At 38.5% G+C, this 18,364-nt stretch overlaps 1 protein-coding gene across 4 annotated transcripts in view; it reads left to right on the forward strand.

The window, feature by feature from the left end:
* Fgd4 (FYVE, RhoGEF and PH domain containing 4) overlaps nucleotides 1-18,364 on the forward strand; it is a 216,761-nt gene that overhangs the window by 71,404 nt on the left and 126,993 nt on the right. The window contains exon 1 of one of the 4 annotated variants that reach the window (XM_074083099.1): nucleotides 10,736-11,362. The exons of the other annotated variants lie outside the window; for them this stretch is intronic. The gene's annotated coding sequence lies outside the window, so the exon portion shown is untranslated. Of the gene's footprint in view, nucleotides 1-10,735; nucleotides 11,363-18,364 lie in introns of those variants that run through there. 4 annotated transcript variants of the gene reach the window in all.

Consider the following 18,364-nt stretch of genomic DNA (forward strand, 5'->3'; position numbering starts at 1 on the left):
CATAAAGATGTTTTCCTATAGCATTTCTAGAACCTTTATTGTCTCACTTTTCATATTAGGTCTATGAGCCATCTGGAATTGACTTGTGTAAGTGATATGAGTCAAGATTCATATCTTAGTCCTATGTACATATTAAGTTAATTGAGCGTCTATTGTTTGATCACTAAATTTCAATGGCAACTTTGTGACCTCTGCTGTTCTAAGAATTCTGTTTGACATTTCCAGACTCTAAATCAGCCAGCTCAAATTCTATTTCATATCATCTCACCTGGTATATTGTTCTGAATACATTGTAGAATTGGGAGAATTTGAGAGCTGTGAAAAGGTTTTCACTAATAAGATAGCAGAGATTGAGTTGTATATTTCTGCAGGAAAAGGAAGAAGAAAAGTTTTATATTGCTAGATGGAAGCAGTTTGTGTGTTATTTCTAGGTGAAGTTTTCCTGTAAATGTCTTCAGTGAGGATGATGAAGGTCGGGATTATAAATCCCTCCCGCTGCATTGAAAGAAAGTTTCAGAGGAGTTACCATTCAGAGTAGTTTTCTGCTATACTATCTGATATGCTCAGTAACCTATACATGGCTTACCATGTAAGAGACTTTTTTCTTCTCATTTGTTAAGCTTCATTGTTTTTTTGTTTGTTTGTTTGTTTGTTTTGTTTTGCTTTGTTTTGTTTTTTATAAATAACAAGTTTGATGTTTGGTTCTGGCCAAGATGGAATGATAGATGTTGGAATACCGCTCTGGTATAGAAAAGTTGTTAAGCTGGCACATGCTACAGTTGTTTGCAAGCACTTAGGGTAATGTGCCTGCACCAGAAAGTTCTAAAGTTAGTGAAAGTTCTAAAGTCAGTGGGCTAAGCATCCACCTTATAAATTTATAGGAAGAACAAATTAAACTCTAAGTAGAAAGAAGGCAATAATCAACCTCAGACTCTTTGGGAAGCTTAATAAATGTCAAGACATCAGGAATAAGAGAAGAAAATTACACTATCAGGGGTCTACGTATAGGATTATAATTGATCGTCATGAATGACTTTATGGTAGTTACTTATATGAAACAAATTCCTTTAAAAGACATACTTAGCGAAAGAGTTACAGAAGAAAAGATAGAAAATTCAAATAGCCCTACATCTACTAAACAGATTGAAATTGCAGTTTAAAATCTTTCAGCAAGCAATGCCATGATCCACTGCCATTGGCTGCAAGGTCCACAGGTCAAGGAATACCTTTCTGGCCTTTCTTGATTGACTGCAAGAATTACTCTTGGTAAATGTTTGTCTAATATAGTTGACTAAATGACATGGCAACATGTTGGAAAGTTTCCTCCTTTGGAAATCCTAATTTTTACCTTCTTTCTGTGGTTAGGAGCATTTGATCTTCCAACTCACTTCAGAAAACATGATGCTACTGTCGTGAGAAAGTTTCAGTTTCTTATGTTGGGAAACTATGAATAGGAGTGCCTCAGGGTTCCCTCAGTGGATGTGTAATTCATTTGGGTATAGGATGGGCTATATATTGTTCCCAGACACTTTAATCTAAAGTAAAAGTTAAACCAAAGTAACATTGATCCTTTTTCTAGCAATGGCAATTTGTTCTTTTGGCCTAGGGGCAGGAAGGAGGGTGTGTGTGTGTGTCTGTCCCCACATCCACACACACTATCTTGCACTTCTCCCAACTGGCATTTCCTTTTTTCAAACAGAAAAAAAGAACCAAATTATAGCGTCCCAGTTGCTTGTTAAAATTCGTGTTTCATCCAACAAGAATCACTATTTAGCTGATGGTGGAAAATCCTGTAAAGTGAACAGCATTTAGATTTTTAGAAACCTTTTTAGAAAGTCAGATAGTGACTCTGAATAATGAGTTAACTTAACCTGCAGCAGAAAACTGTACATTAGTTGAGAATAAGGAGGTCTCCTCTGAATCAAGTGGCAAGTCTTCTTAGACAGTTCGTTTATTTAAAGAAATTTGAAATAAAGGTACTGACATTTACTGGACTGTTAGAGAAATTATGTTCCTGAGCAGTGCCAAATTCTATAAAATAAAATTAAGCAGCTTAATTATGCATCAGCGTCTACTTTTAAACTCTGACTACCTGACAGGATTGAGAAAAAATGAAGCAGACTCTTATGTTAAAGTGATTTCATAAAACTTCTTACCAAGCACGGTCTACAGAAAATCCCCAATGCCACATATGATACAGTAGCACTTATAGCACACTGTTTTTATAAAGACAAAATACTGAGATCTGTGCATGTGTGTAGTATGTGAATATATACAGGAAAGTGTGGAACTACTACTCCAAGATATTAAGAGGGATTATCAAGCTACCTTGATTTTATTTTTGTTTATTTCTCATAATTTTTGACAACAAATACTATTTCCTGATTCAAAAAGTTTTTTATTTATTAGTTTCCTTGTTTATTTGTGCATTGCTGGGGATCAAACTGAGAACTTCACTCATACTGGGCAAGGGCTCTGCCATGGAGCTACATTGTCAGCTCCTTAAAGCTTTTTAAACAAGTAATTGTGGCAGGCAAGAGAGTCAGCATTTGGTCTAGCTTTAGAAAAGGTGACAGTAGGTGCTGCTTCATGCAGAGAAGGTAGTTGGATGCTCACAGACTGCCCACCTATTGTGGCTCTGGCTCTCTGACTCCATTTCACTTCTCAAGATGAAAGCTCCATGGCATGAGTCATTAGGATGGGGTTCTGGCAGTCACAATTCAGCAGCCAAGTATTTAAGTACATATACAACTGTTCAGCACACCAACTCATAAGGGATGCTGAAGTCTTTTTTACTTTTATCCACCTTCTGCCATATAGCCACCAGGAAATTATTTGGTTTGTTTTCTTTTTTTGCAAAGATTAAAATATCCTATTCAGTCAGTGAGATTTCCAGATTGGAATTGATAAGCTCATGTTTTGCCAATGAATTGGTCTATAATATCTAAACACAAGTAATTTACTTGTGATATTTGTTTTTATGAACATTATTTAACTTTGTGAAACTTTATTGATTTTACCTGAATGATTAGATGTGATAAAGGAGAGAAAAGGTGGAGAAAATTGCTGAAGAACGAGAAGGAAGAAAGGAATTATCAGGGAGTGCTGGAGAACCAGAGTTGGATTGTGTTAGCGGTTAGAAGAAAAGAATGGTGAGAAGGAGGGTGTGTCAGCACTCCTAAGTCCAGGGTACAAGAACTGCATGGTGGCCTGGGGTTGGCAGTTGAGATGTCACTGCTGGCCTTAGCTGAGTTCCTCGGAGTGCTGGGTCAGACAGAACTAAGATGAAGAGTGACCAATAGGTGAGGAGTTGGAGGCAGTGGCTGAGGACATCCCACCTTTTTAAAGGCAGGACTTCATGATGTATATGGGGTCCAGGCTGGCTTGGAACTCTGGATCCTCCTTCTTCAACCTGTGGAGTATAGGCATGCCTCACCCCACTGACTAATTTCCACCCTTTGAGAAGCATGAATGAGGAAGAAAGAGTACTGTTAGAATCTTGTTGGGAATATGAAGGGAACCCAGAGGTGTTTTGTTTTCTTGAGAGGCTTCTTTTATTTATTTTTGTTCTCATAGCAAGAAGTCATTGTTTGCCATTCATAGCTTACAAAGTCAACAGAACCCTGCACAATTAGTTCTAGAGACCCCATCTTGAAAATACCCAACATAAAGAGCTAGTGGAGTGGTTCAAGTATGAGGCCCTGATTTCAAACCCCAGTACCACCCATTAAAAAAAAAAAAGATGTAAGAACTCATTGACCTTCCTAAAAGGAAGTTAACAAGTATTACAAGTATTAAACTTGGTGCCTTCAAGGTGGCCTCAAAGCTCAGGGGTTGTAGCTTGGAAGTCACCCAGTGACTAAGTTGTGGGGCAAAACTTTTCATCATTGTACCCTATCCAGCCCAGAGTTTATGCATGTGTGTTCACAGCCTTAGTTAACCATGACTTGCCCTGTATGCAACAGGTTATCCCAGAAAAGAACCCAAAGCCTTTAGGAGATACAGTTTGCAGAGCAAATTCAGCAGCTTTTCAGAGCTCAGACTCCAAATCCCCATGCACACACACCCATCCCATCCACCCTTGCGTACCCCATTTGCATGTCTCTGTGCACATAACACATCTCTGCACACACACTCCATCTACCCCTATGCACACCCCTGCTGTACACACACCTCAAACTCTGACACCTTCAAATATTTATAGTTAGACACACCTTAATCCTAATCTCAAATGACACTTGCCCACAAAGCTTGGCTTCTGCCTCTTTTCAATCTTTTCTCTTTCTAAGAGTTGGCTATTATAAGACCAGGTGAGAGGCCAGAAATAAATCCCTGGGTATCAACAATAAAGCTTCAGCTGATCATTACATTTTTTTACTTTTTCTTTACAAACAAATTTTCTAAAGCTTAAAAGAAACAGTTTTTATGTAAATTTGACCAAAAGCTTGCAGGCTTTGGTCCTGTAAGGTTTTTTGGTTTGTTTTTTAAAACAGGCTCTTGCTGTGTTGCCCAGGTTATCCTTGCTTCCTGAGCTTAAGTGATCTCCCTGCCTGGACCATGGGGTAGTGCCATTGTGCTTGGCTAATAGGAAATTTTTTGAGCTACAAGGATTAACTGTTCAGCATTGGGTTTTGTGAGGTCAAACTTGACTTGCGATTCTTTTCATTCTGGCCTGATCTCAGCCCAAAAATATGAAAAACAAGGTTCATAGTTGATGTTTTGATAGTTTTCAAAGAATGACGTCTGTGTGGTGCATCTTTGCTGCTTACCTGATGTTATACATCTATTATTATTTCATGTTTTCAACTCCTGCTCCTTCCCCCTACAAGAAGAGGTAAAAGTCTGCTTCTCAAACATTAAAAGCTCATTAAGAGAAAGGTGGTCTATGATCTATGGGGTTTAGAATGGAATTTTGTACATTATAGAACCCAACAAATCTTATAGAACATTCTTTGTTCTTAGCCCTTTTCTACTTTTTATACCTTCTTATAAATATTTTGTATACTTATTAATTTAATACATCAGCATAAATATGTTATACATGTGTACTCCCTATAGAGTTCGTTTTCATATGTTTCAGAAATTTCCTTCAAAAAATAATTAAAATATCTGGATTTGAATTGTCTCTGAGTCACTTCTTGGAAACAATATGGATGAGAATGAAGAGTGTGGAAAGCAACAGACTCAGACCCAGATGTTTGGTGGTTTCCTCCTGGTCCTGTTTTAAAACCAATATTAAGAATTTAGGAGAAGCGAGTGTTACTCCTGTGAAACAGTAACAAATAATGTAATGGTGCACAGGATTGAATTGAATTATTCTCACTTAAATAAGACACAGCATCATTCCAATATTAGTGAATTAATTTCCTCTCCCCTGGCACTGTAGACCTGGTTAGAGTCCTGATGGTTCAACTTCAGTGGAAAAGGGCTAGTAACACAGGAGCTCTGATGTAGACTTATCCAAAAGTAAGATGGGTTGTTTTAATTATAGTGTAGAACTTGGGCAGGTCCTAGAAGAGTGTATACTTCTGTGAAACGCTAATACATCAGAGAAATCATGGGCAATTTAAAGGGGAAGTGCTTCCATCAAATCTCTGGACTCTCCATTTTAACCCCTTGCAAACTAGGCAGAAAAGTTCAGTTTACTTCAGTGTGTTTTCTTTTGCTTATAACTTATTCTATTCCCTGCAAAGATGTTTTTGTTCTTAATCACCTTTAAAAAATTAATTGCACAAGAAACAAATTGCCAACTTATTAAAAACAAAAGCTTTCATAGAATATTTATATTTTTATATAAAATTCTCACTGAAAGAGACCCAAGGAAATGTCACTTCTTTATTGCTGGGGCTGAGGGTGTAGCTCAGTGGTAGAGCACTTGCCTAACATTCATGAAGCCCTGGGTTTGATCCCTAGCACTTAAAAAAAAAAAGGCTGTAGATGGTGTATTTTGTTTTCCATGCCTGTGAGTAGGCAATGTTGCTCAAGGTGTGCTCCACACAAAGTAGCTCTGTGTAGATTCTGTTGCCTCACCCCTGCGTTTGAGCCATAACTCTTGTTAAAGCTTCGCAGTCATGCCATACCTCAGGGTGATACCCAGGCATAGGCCACTGGAAATTTTAATATGCTCTTTCCTTCTAGAAGGTAAATATTTCTCCTTATCCTGCTAGTCCCGCCTCTTTTTCTTTAATTCTCAATTTATATGGAAGAAGAAGCCTCCTTCCTGTAATACTCATTCTAATTGTTTTGAAGCTGAGGAGACTGGAGCTGATATCTAGCTCCCACCTTTTGTAACTGAAGCACATGGGACCAGAGACAGAAATGTTTTGTCCCTGTCACACAGGTAGCTAAGCAGGGATTATAGTCCAGGTTTCTAAATTTCTGATTAGGGTTTCTTTCTGTTGTTGGGTTTTTGCAGAGGCTCAGGGCTTAAGAATATTGATTCCAAAATAAGTGCTTAGGTGTTTTGGGGCAGCACTGCCAACTTATAGGGGTGCTGCCTCCAGGGTATTTAAAATCTCCAGAGAGGTATCAAACTACTGCCTCCAAGTGCTAGGATTATAATGCCTGACTTTGTATTTCTTTTGATAATGTCACATTTTTTCTAAAGCTGTGGGTTTGGTGAGCATTGTGCCAACAAGCTGGTGAAATTCCATGTGGAACAGGAAATGAGGATGGTGATACCTACTGTGTTCCTGTAACAGGAAGAAGTTGTGCCGGGCCTGTTAGGTGCTCATGTGCTATTAGTTAGTAGCTAATTAGTTATTTAAGGATGGAATAAAAATATTAAACTTTCTTGTAGCTATTTTGTGTTGTTTTAAATGGTGCTAAGTTGTTAGGTCAAAATAGTCATTAGTTATTTGTACCTAACTACTTAACCAATGGAACTCTTGGCCTGGGTGCCGTCAAAAAGTTACTGAGATGCTAAGGCCCTGTGATCTGAAAAAGTTTAGGAACCTCTGACCTCACATCTCTCCCTGATAAAGCCTCTACCCAAGGAAAAGAGCAAGAGGGGAGTGAAACAGGCACGTGAGCAACATTCCCAAGATTATGTGGTGGCTTCCTGGCTGGCGCTGTGGTTGCTACGGCAGAGCTTCCAGCAGTGTTGCTGCCTGCCAGCATTTGAAAAAGATAAGTTATTGTACTTCCTGCTTCCAGCACCTTTTTATCTTGAGAACCTTTGTAGGGATTGTTGGCTCCTCGTCACATGCCCTACCGTTTATGTTTTGGCCCCTATTTTTAGATTCTGGGCAGCGCTGTTCAAGGTATTGTCATGAAGACAATGTCACAACACCCAGAGGTGAGCTTGGAGATGGACAAGACATCATTATTCCTGATTTGCCGTTCTTAGAGTTACTTTCCCCTTTCTGAGCAATTCCCGTGAAATCAGTTTTCTAGAAACTATGAGCTAAGTTCTTAAGTTTTTTTTTTTTTTAGTGTCTCACTAATGAGTAAATCCACCCAAGATCTTTGTGGAGTGAAGAAAAGATGTGTGTAGGAAGAAGAAACATTTTGTATAAAATTGTTTATGACATGAAAAATTTTAGAAAAAGGGAAAGGAAAATGCCACTAATATTTCTTCATCACAGGTACTCTTTAGATTTTAAAGGCTAAATATAAGCCTAGGCTTTTGTTCCTAAGAATATCTTTTTTTTTTAATGTCATTGCAAATGTGTGGCATATGTGTATTGTCAGTATTCTGTTTAGCATTCTTTTCCTCCAGTTCTAGGAAGTGGTGTAGCATAGTGATTTAGACCCAAACTTAGTCTCAGACAAATGAGGTTCTAATCTCAGCAGTAAGACCAAGGCAAAGAATTTAAATTCTGAATCTCAGTTTCCATACCTGAAAAATGAAGATAACAGTGTGTGCTTCATTGTCCCTAAAGAGATTTAAATAAAATATTTGTGAAGTGCTTATTGTAGTGCATAGAAGATATTAGGAACTCAGTAAGTAATACATTGTCACTAATAATATATCACAAACTTTTCCCTTTTGCCACACAGTTGTTACAACCATATTGATAGGTACATGATAGTTGTTATGGTTGAATATGAAGTGTCCCCAAAGGTTAATGTATTGAAGGCTTGATTCCTAATGCTGCAATATACAGAGGTGGGACCTTGAGAGGTGAATGAGTCACGCTAACCTCATTGATAAGTTCATAGTCAAATGCGCTATTAGAAGGTGGGGACTAGTTAGAGAAGATAGTTCACAGGAGGGTGTGTCCTTGACACCTCTCTCTCTCTCTCTCTCTCTCTCTCTCTCTCTCTTTCTCACATGAGTGAATGAGCTCTCACTTTTTGCTTCCTGGCTGCCATGAGGAGAGCAGTTTGGCCTACCATGTGCTCCCCACCATGATGTTTTGCCTCAGCATAGGCCAAGAATCAACAGCCAAGTGATCATGAACTGAAACGTCTGAAATCCTGAGCCCAAATAACTCTTTCCTCCTTTAAGTTGATTTTTCTCTGTGATGACAGAGACACAAAACTGACTAACAATAGTCTATCAAGTTTAGTACATTATTATTTACATAATCATCCAATATTGAATTCTTAGGTTACTTCTAGATTTGCACTAGAATAAAAAAATTACATAGCACATTCTCTTTAATTCATCCAGCAAATTTGTCTAATGCTTACTATGTACAAAGACCTTTGCTTGGCATTTGGGAACATAGAGTTCTTAGTGACACAACTACTGGCTGTTACCATCCAAGTTATTGAGAAAGTAGGTGAGAAGACACAGTGTCAGACTATCTGGAAATCTCAGGGAAGGCAGGAAAGGGTTGTAGGGAATGAATTAAGTGAGTTAATGAGGTTACAGGAGCAGGCTGTTAGGAGCTTTACATTTTTTTTTCCTGGTGCTGGGATTTGAACTCAGGGCCTATAGCTCAAACCACTCCACCAGCCGTATTTTTGTGATAATTTTTTTCGAGATAGGGTCTTGTGAACTGTTTGTCCGGGCTGGCTTGGAACCACGATCCTCCTATCTCTGCCTCCTGAGTAGCTAGGATTACAGGTGTGAGCCACGGGTGCCCAGCTAGGAGCTTTTAATTCTTCATACTGACTAGGACTTTAATTCTCAGTGCAGTGGAAAAGCTGATTTGAAGAATAGAATGAGCATTGTTGTCTTAGGTTTTATGACCTACTGTAGGTCAAGGTGGAGGTAGAATCCACTTAGGAATTTATTAAGGAATGCAGATGACAGATGATGTGGCCTGTACCTGGTGGAAGTTGTCAAGGTAAGAAGGGGCCAGATTTGAAGAAAAAGTTCAACACCTTTGAGGAGTTGGGAGGAGACAAGGTTGATTTCCCAGGAGTTTTGCCTGAGTGCCATTTCCAAAACCAAGGAAGGATGCAAGAGGGAGGACTAGGTTTGAGGAGAAAATCAGGAGTTGGATTTTAGAATGTTACATTTGAATGGTTATTAGACATGGAGGCAGAAGGTGTTCGTAGAGTAGGTGGGATTTATCAAGAGAAAGGTTTGTCCTGGAGTCCTAAGTTTGGGAGGTATAAATTCATTTGTGGTATTTATAACATGTTTTAAAGGTTGGTACAGTTAGTAACTTAATCCTTTCATAGAGAATTTTCTGTCTTTTTTTAAAAATTCAAATAAACTTCACTGTGTTAAAGTTTTTATATACATGTTGAGTATTTACTAGAAGACTACTGAACTGAGAACGTTAGGATTTTGGATTTTTTTTGAGACAGGACTTCACCATGTAGCCCAGGCTGATCTGGAACTTGAGACCCTCCAGCCTCGGCCTCCCAAGTGCTGGGATTACAGATATACACCACCATGCCCAGCTAAGGATCTTTATAATGGATCTTTTTTGTCCTCCAACACATTTCTCTTTTCACTTAGTTTTTCGTTATTTCTCCTATCAAAAGTTTGTACTTTTTTTCCCCAAATAGTTCACGTACATTTCTTGGTAATATTACTCCTAGGTTTTTACCCTTTTTTTGTTGTCATTGTTAGTAAAACTAACCTTATTGGTTGTTTTATATACTTTGCTCTTATGAAGGAATTGTATTGATATATTTGGTTATTTCAGTAATGTCCTGATACTATTAATAATATACATTCTCTTGATGATCTTTAGTATGAATAGAATTATATCATCTACATGTAATAACTGTCTTTTTCCTTTTAATATTTGCATTGCATTTCTTATTCATGCCAGTAAAAGAACTCTGAAATTTAAGATAAGGAATGGCTAGAAAGGAGGCAATTAATACCTAAAAGTTTGATCATAGTTTACATTTTTTGTTTTCTTCTTAAGCTTATCCTAATTTCTTCTTTGTCCTTTTAAAAATTTTTTATTTCTAACGATACCTTGAGTGCCTGTAGCTGCAGATTACTTTTGATAGTTGGTTTCTGTTGGATATATTTGATTTGTAGTCATTTTGATTTTCCAAGAACTTACTCTGATTCCATAAGTAAGCCCGAAGGTGTGGGACAAGTATTTTCCTGCTGAATCAGCATTTAATCTTCATGGATGCTAAAACAAATTAAACCCAGGAGATGATACAAAACCAAGAAATTTCATTAAGGCTATAGATGAAATTTTTATATTTAAGTATAAGGTTTTTTAGCCTTCTCCCCATTCAATAAATAATAAAAATGTTTTCTTCCAAAAGAATTGATTTCAAAAATTTGACTTTATTTCCAAATAATTTTAAACATTTTAATGTATTTATGCATTTAAATATATATATATTTTTTAAATCCTTAAAAATATAAAACCAATTTTCAGTTCTGAGGTAGACTGCAAATCAGAAAACAACTTGCTGATGCAGCTCAGCTTTCTAGAATCTGCTGTCTTGACTTTGCAAGTTAACTTTCAAGTTTTTTTTTTTCTGTTTGTCAAGTTAAGTCTCCGACCTTTCTCCCTGAATGAGCAGCATACGTTATCTGAAACATTAGGACTTTGTACCACAAAGGGCAGATTTGCAGAAAGCTTTTAGTTGGACTGCATTGCCTTGTTTAAATAGCCAAACACCTGCTAGGCAAGCCCCGCGCATGTGAGTGTCTATGTGTGTTCCTGCCTTTAGGATTTGCAGCACTGGAGCACAAAGACAGCGATTGTTACCCAATATGCAGTAGTCACACACTTCTACCAATCGCCTTAGGAGGGCTGGTTACCATGGAATCCACCATCTGTTCACTCCCTGCCACCGGAATGTGATTAGCCTTGTTGGGCTGGGAACTAGGGAAGCAGAGGAGCTGTGTGGTGTGAGATTATCTGCAATGGACTGGGTTAATGGGAGGCTAGGGCTGGCTCACTGGAAGAACAAATGAAGGGAGTTGTACTTCAAGCATTTGTGACTGCTTGCCACGAGGAATCAATTCAGCTTTTTTAGGGTAAGTCACCCTGGTACTATGCATCCAGTTTGTACTACATTTGGTGTGGGGCATTATCTCCATGTGGTCCAAGGAAAGGGAGCTGTAAGCTCTTTAAAAGAAACCTCCAGCTTGCATATACTTGTATTGATTTTAGGCAGTTTAGCAATGCCTGTACAGTTACATGCTGATGTTGGGAAAAAAAAGAATTATCCTTTAATCTTCAATATTTTTTCTGCCTATGAAATTGTTTTATGATCCCTGAAAGTGGTGAAGAGACAATCATTTTTAAGTGTTTCTCAGAATGAATTACACCACTGTTCTTGCTGAAATAAATGCCCATGGCCACAACGTGTTTAATGTCTGTTATTATTTGAAAAATGTCTTGGGTCAGGGGCGTTTGCAGATTATGATTTAATTATGATTATTCTGGCACATATGACTGGCCTATCATTAGTAGGTCATGTTTTGAAATGTGATATTTATGCAGTTTTATTTTGCAATGCTTTTGCACAAGTTCAAGGGCTGGAGCATGTGGAAACAATGTGAAGGCAGGTGTGGAGGCACAGCAATAAAGGAAGGGGCACAACTGGGAAGATCGCGTCTATTTCAAGGGCTTCCTTTGTTTTTCTGTTTCAACAACCCCTTAAAATATGTGTTGCATATTGTGAGCAGTAGAAGGAGATTTGGGGTCTAACAAATGGATGACTGACATTTTTCTCTGTGGCTAAGAGGTTTGTAGCTTAAAACAAGAGACTTCTATGTCCTTTGTAAAGCAGAATTGTACCTCCTTCCCCAGCATGGTACCCTAACATTTAAAAATGAGAAGTAGAAAGAGTGTTTTATCTACAGTGGATGATACTTCTCTATATGTCTTTCATTTAAACCATAGCACCAGTGCCCAGGAGCCTAAGTGGGCTGCCATTTTTATTTGCTGTAAAAAAAGGTTGCAAGGAAAGGCTTTGCCTGTGCAGTTTTCATCTAAATGTGCCATACTGCTGTTATCTTGGACATTTGTGTCAGTGGGCCACTGGCTGCTCAGAGAGCTAAAAAAGGTCATTGATAATAGGCCCTACTTGTCCAATTTTTTTAAATGATAGTATAAACTTAGATGACCTTATATTGACCAAAGACTCATAGTCTTACTTCAGTAGTAGGTTTTTAGGTCTGACTGTTATTTATGGATTCTTGGTATTAATTTTAGTCGACTTTAAAATGTTTACCATTTTTTGCACTTACTGGTTTATGTACATTATTATTGTACATTTTTTAAATCTGCAGAATTAGTCTTGGTACACATTAGCTCTTCAGAAACATCTTTTTTTCAATAATAATAGATGTGTCTGCCTAAAAATTTCTTTAGCATCATCTGTAAAAATTTTCAAGCTACTCTTTTATTGGATAAAAATCAGTCATTCAGGGCTGGAATGTGGTTCAATGGTAGAGTGCATGTCCATGGCCCTAGGTCAATCCTCAACAACACACACACACAAAAGCAATATAAAGGTTGTGAGGAAGTGAGCTGATTTAAAACATGTTACATTTACTGTGTTCATTTTGCTGTAATTGCCATGTGTTTTAGAAACAGCCTTGGAGTAAATGGGTGGGAAATGTGTGGCCGCTGTGTTTCTGGGATGTGGTTACTTAGACAGTTGAGGTGAGTAGATAAGTCTGTACACTTCACAAATCTTTACTGTTTGTGAATATGCTTGCTCTTTTTACTGTTACTAAGTTAAAGTTACAACATTGCATTTCTAAGTGAATGTTTAAATTAGAATATAATCCCAGACTTTTATGGGGACTGACAAGTAATTAGTCACTTATTTTCACTTGAAATATTTTTATTAATATGCTACTTATTTGAGTTTCCAGAGTAACAAGTAATGAAACCGCAAGGTTTTTCCAAATGTGTTCACAATCTTTGTTCCTTCAACCACTGAAACTTAAAGATGTTGAAGGATAATCCTTTACTGTGATTGGTGAAGTGAGGTGGGCAGCAGGGTCAGTCCTTGGAGCACCTTCGATCCCAATTAGGGTACCCAAGGGAGAGTGTATGGTAATACACAATGCTACATGAGAAGGTACAGTTTTTGCACCTGGTGAAATGTCCACTTCCATTCACAGTGTTGTCAGTGGTGAGATCCACCACTGTGTGCACAGCTACTTGTGGGAAGGAACTTAGAATGCACTGATTTCTCAGGTCTGCTGAGAACATTGCTTTCTGATTCTTACCATCTTTATATGTGAAGCTGAGGTTTCCATGATTTGAGAAACTTCTTCCAACTTTTCCAACTCTGATGGCTTAATGCTTTTTAATCTTTCAATGCAACTGAAGATTTTACTAAATAATAAAGTATGTTTATGTTTGTAAATATGTAAAGCTAACTTTGTTAAGTGTTATTTTTTGTAAAAGTATTATATAGATGATGCATAGGAAACAATTATAGTGTTTAGAGTGACTCAAATCTTTAGTAGTGTGAGCAGATAGCAAACCAACTAAACCATTAGTTCAGCACAAACAGTTGTGTCTTTCTGCTACTTTGACACATTATGCTGGAATGCCGCCCTGCCCAACATAACTTACATTCAGATAAATAGACCATAGAGCTTAGTAAACAGTGGTTAATTTTGTACAGTTTTCCTCCTATGTTTTGTTAACTCATTCCACCTAACTTCTAAATTGAGTCCTTCTGTCTCTTTATTGTGAGTACAGATTTATAATCCATTTTTTGAAGTTAACTGTTTTGGCCCACTCTTGTCCATTTGATCCTTGAGTTGTCAGGTATGATGGATAGTTGGAATTTGAAGTGGAGAATCTGTGGGTACTGTCTTTGCTAACACTGCTATGTTCACAGGTCCTTGGGGTTGAATCTGTTGTCATTTTCATGACTTAAAAGTAGATATACTGAAAATTGCTCTTTTGCCCTCTCCCACAATTCTGTATTGCCATGGCTGCGAGAAATGCTTGAAATGAATTAATTGTTGTATCAGCAAAATTTTGTGTTGCTGTGTTAGATACAGAACAACAGAATGCGAAGCCTGTAAAAGATGTATGTGAACAGTAAAGTCACACAAAAGCTGTGGCTCAAAGCTAGCTGCAAAGCTGGCTGGGTTTTCTCTGTATGTGTTCCACAGATTTAAGTACTGGCAGCTGTTCTGAGTTGTCCTCCTCTTCTGTTTTTATAACTGCCTCTGTGCTTCTCTAACACGAAAAGGCAAATTCTCATCACTTGGCAAGGAACTGGTCTACTGCAGAGGCTGCAGTAGCTCCTGGGGGCAGGTTTGTGAAATAGCACTTTTCCTTTTCTCATTCAGTTGCAATCCCCTCAGCCCCAAGGGTAGCTTAATGAAGTTACACAAGGGTGTCTATCAACACCTTATCCTTAGAAAAGTTCTGTATTTTTACAAATCACCCCCCACTCTGTGGGGCTAATTATTCTTTTGTAAGAAATGTTTTGAATTACTGACTTCCCCTGTAAGTAGTTCCTTCCTTCCTTCCTTCCTTCCTTCCTTCCTTCCTTTCCTTCTTTCTCACTTGCTTAAATCCTGTGTTCATTTTTTATTTTTACCAATTTCCTGGTCCTGAACTCTGAGACTAATGAAATAGGCGGAATATATTCGTATAAGGCAGATAGGTTGAATCTATTGGATTTTTTCCAATTCCTATTATATTTCACTAGATGTTTATTTTCACATTTGTATAAAGATCCCAGTCTAAACAGAATCATTAGGATGTTTTGGGAGGGTTGTTTGTTTTTGGCAGTACTGGGTTTTGAACTTGGGGCCTTGGCACTACTAGACAGACACTTGTACCACTTGAACCACACCCTTCAGCCCATTAATATTTAACCTGATTTTAGAGAAGAACCTGAAACCCATAAAGATGAAGCAGTTTGTTCCAGGTCATGAAACCTGTGAGTTGCAGAAATGTCTAATGCTGTGTACCACATGTTGAGGAATGCAAAGATAAGAACAAGGTCAACTGACTTTCTACATTATAGTCCTTCTGAAGAGCAGAACCTGGGGGTGTTACCCTAAAATCCCACAGGTGGAATTTTCAGTATGTTTAGAGAGAACATAGGCTTGAAGGATGATTTCCTTAATAATTAAGTCATAAGAAACCAGGTAGATTTCTCATTTTAAATGCCTAACCTTTTAAAAAATGTCTCTGCCAAACCAACTAGATAGCTGTGTGTTGTAGTTTGCAGGCTCTCCCCACGATAGCCATGTGTGTATGGAAAAACAAAATGATCAGAATTTTGCTTTGCAGTTGTGGAACCTAAAGTAGGTGGGGGTGGATCATGCTAAGGATGGACAGCCTAAAGGATAATTGTAATTCCACTCTAGAGTGCACCCCTGTCACCTGGATCACATATTCCTGCTGTGGGTTAGTGCACCTCTCAGGTGCATGGGGCATGTCCATTGCCTCTACTTGCTTATGTGGTTTCCCTTTCCTCTGTGCCTTCACCAGCCACATGCTCCACTATGTCCAAGACCGTAACATTCCCTCATTAAGACAGTTTTTCTTTGGCGATGTTATTATCATCAGTGTAACATAGTAATAATGATAATAATAGAAGCTATTTGCAGTAACAGAGGAGTATTCAAGGTTCCAAAGACATGGAGAGAGATTGAACTAATTACTGACTTTAACCTTTGACCTTTCATTTCTTGTCTAATATTTATGAACATTTACTCTGCTGTTACTGTTGCAGGTGTGGGGTGGCAAAGTCTTTGGTTAAATTTATGTAACCAAAGGGTTAGACACAATATAAAAGTAACGAAAGGAGTGAACTATACAAACAGTGGTGATTATGTGAAGACAAATACATTAAGGAGAGGTTTGGGGCAGCAAGCTTTCCGTTGGGTGGGCAGAAAATGCCTACTTAGGGAGGTGTACCATAAATGGGAAGCAAATGATAAGGAGCCAACCCTGGGTGACCAGTACCTGTATGACCTTCACTTCATGAAGGTGGGAATTGAGAAGGCCAATCATCAGGGTCATATAAAACTCTTGTTCAAATCATGGTACAAGTGACACTGCACACTCTCATTCTTTCAGGACTCAATGCTGAGTAAGTGTCCTTTTCTCAGGGCTGGATTTTAATGAACTAACATGGGAAGGTAAAGATCATCAGGTGTTTTGCTTTGTTTTGTTTTTGACAGTACTGGGGTTTGAACTCTGGGGCTTGTGCTTTCTAGGCCGGTTCTCTACCTCATGAACCCTTTTTTGCTTTAGTTGTTTTTCAGAAAGGATCTTGCGTTTTTACCCAGGCTGACCTGAGCTGTTATCCTCCTGGACTTGTGTCCCATATATCTGGGATCACAGGTGCTTGCCACCACACCCAGCTTATTGGTTGAGATGGGGGTCTTGCTAACTTTTTGTTTAGGCTGATCTCAGACTGTGATCCTCCCAATCTCTGCTTCATGAGTAGCTGATTAGCCTGGTCAAGTTCATCAATTTTAAAGTCAAGGTGACCTGAGTTTTCACTCATCTCACACACTGGCTACCTGAATGTCTCTAGGCCAGTTGCTTAACCTTTTCTAAACCCCAGTTTCCCTGTTAGAACTCATGGGGTTATCATGGTTCTTAAAAGAGGCAGTATTCAAAAATCCAGAGCTGGAGCATGGTGGCATATGCCTACAATCCAAGCATTTGGGAGGCTGAGGCAGGAAGATCGCAAGTTTGAGGCCAACCTGCATTACACAGCAAGACACTGTTTCATAAAAATTAAATTATTATTAAATGTCATAGCAGTGGTTGTGATGTTTTCTGAGGGGTGGGAGTAATGATCTCCCAATTGTTAATATATTTACTGCTGTTGGAAGTGAAAGCCTGGGAAGACTGTTACCGATAAGCTCCATTTATTCACTACTTTTTTTTTCCATTGGCAGTACTAGGGTTTGAACTCAGGGCTTCATGTTTGCTAGGCAGGCACTCTAACACTTGAGCCACTCCACCAGCCTTTTTTGGGGGGTGTGTTGGGTATTTTCAAGATAGGGTCTCAAGAACTGTTTGCCCTGTCTGGCTTCAAACAATGATCCTCCTGATTGATCTCTGTCTTCTGAGTAGGTAGGATTATAGGCATGAGTCTTCAGTGCCTGGATATCCATTTTTTGAGTGTCTACCCTGCCCTTCCAAAGTGTGGATGAAGAGCAAGGCTAGGAAAGGACCTGGGTTCACATCATGCCTCATTCAGAGTGATCAGTGATATGATAACATAATGGAGCAGGAGTGCAGGAGTGCTGGGCAGGTGAGGTGGACTGCAGGGGATCTTGCTGACCTGAGAAGTGCTAGTGACTGAGTACAGAATTGGACCTAAGGAGGATCAGATATGAGGATTGGCAAACTGGCTCCACAGAAGTGTTTCTTGTATCCCATGAACAATTAAGGGACCTTGGGGGCGATCTAACCAATATACAATGTAAGGCTGTTTGAAATTGTCACAATGAATCTTCCCCACACCCAATGAATATATGCTAATTAAAATGGAAAAAAGGAGGAGCATTACAAAATGACAAAAAATCCATAATAATCCTTAATTTTCTGCACCTAAAAACATGAGGTGAGGCATAACTAATAATCTATTTATATTTATTGATAAAGATAAATTTTAAAAAAAGAATGAGGGACCTTTGAATGATTTTGAACATTTGGGAAATCCATCTTTCATAGCCTGAAAAGAACACTGTCAGGTTAAATGATGGAGATACTGAAGGGAACAGTGTTTGAGGTTGCTGGAATTCATCTTTGTCTTCACCTTCTTCCCATAGCTAAGACTTTTTCTTCTATCGTCATCATTACAATACAGTGAAGCTACACCTTATTCTTGCTATTTAGAGTGTAAGTTAAAGTGAAACTTGCATAGTCAGGTGCCTGAGACATCACATATGAAGGCATGGCTTTGGAGCTCAGGCCTTTCTTTATGTCCAGCACCATGGGCGTGGGGGTTTCCAGAGTTGGAAGAGATTACTGCTTCTCTTGTTGGACATGGGGTAAAAGAATCACTTTGTTTGCATCAA

The sequence above is a fragment of the Castor canadensis genome, chromosome 8 (assembly GCF_047511655.1).
Source record: "Castor canadensis chromosome 8, mCasCan1.hap1v2, whole genome shotgun sequence".
In the NCBI taxonomy this organism is placed as follows: Eukaryota; Metazoa; Chordata; class Mammalia; order Rodentia; family Castoridae; genus Castor; species Castor canadensis.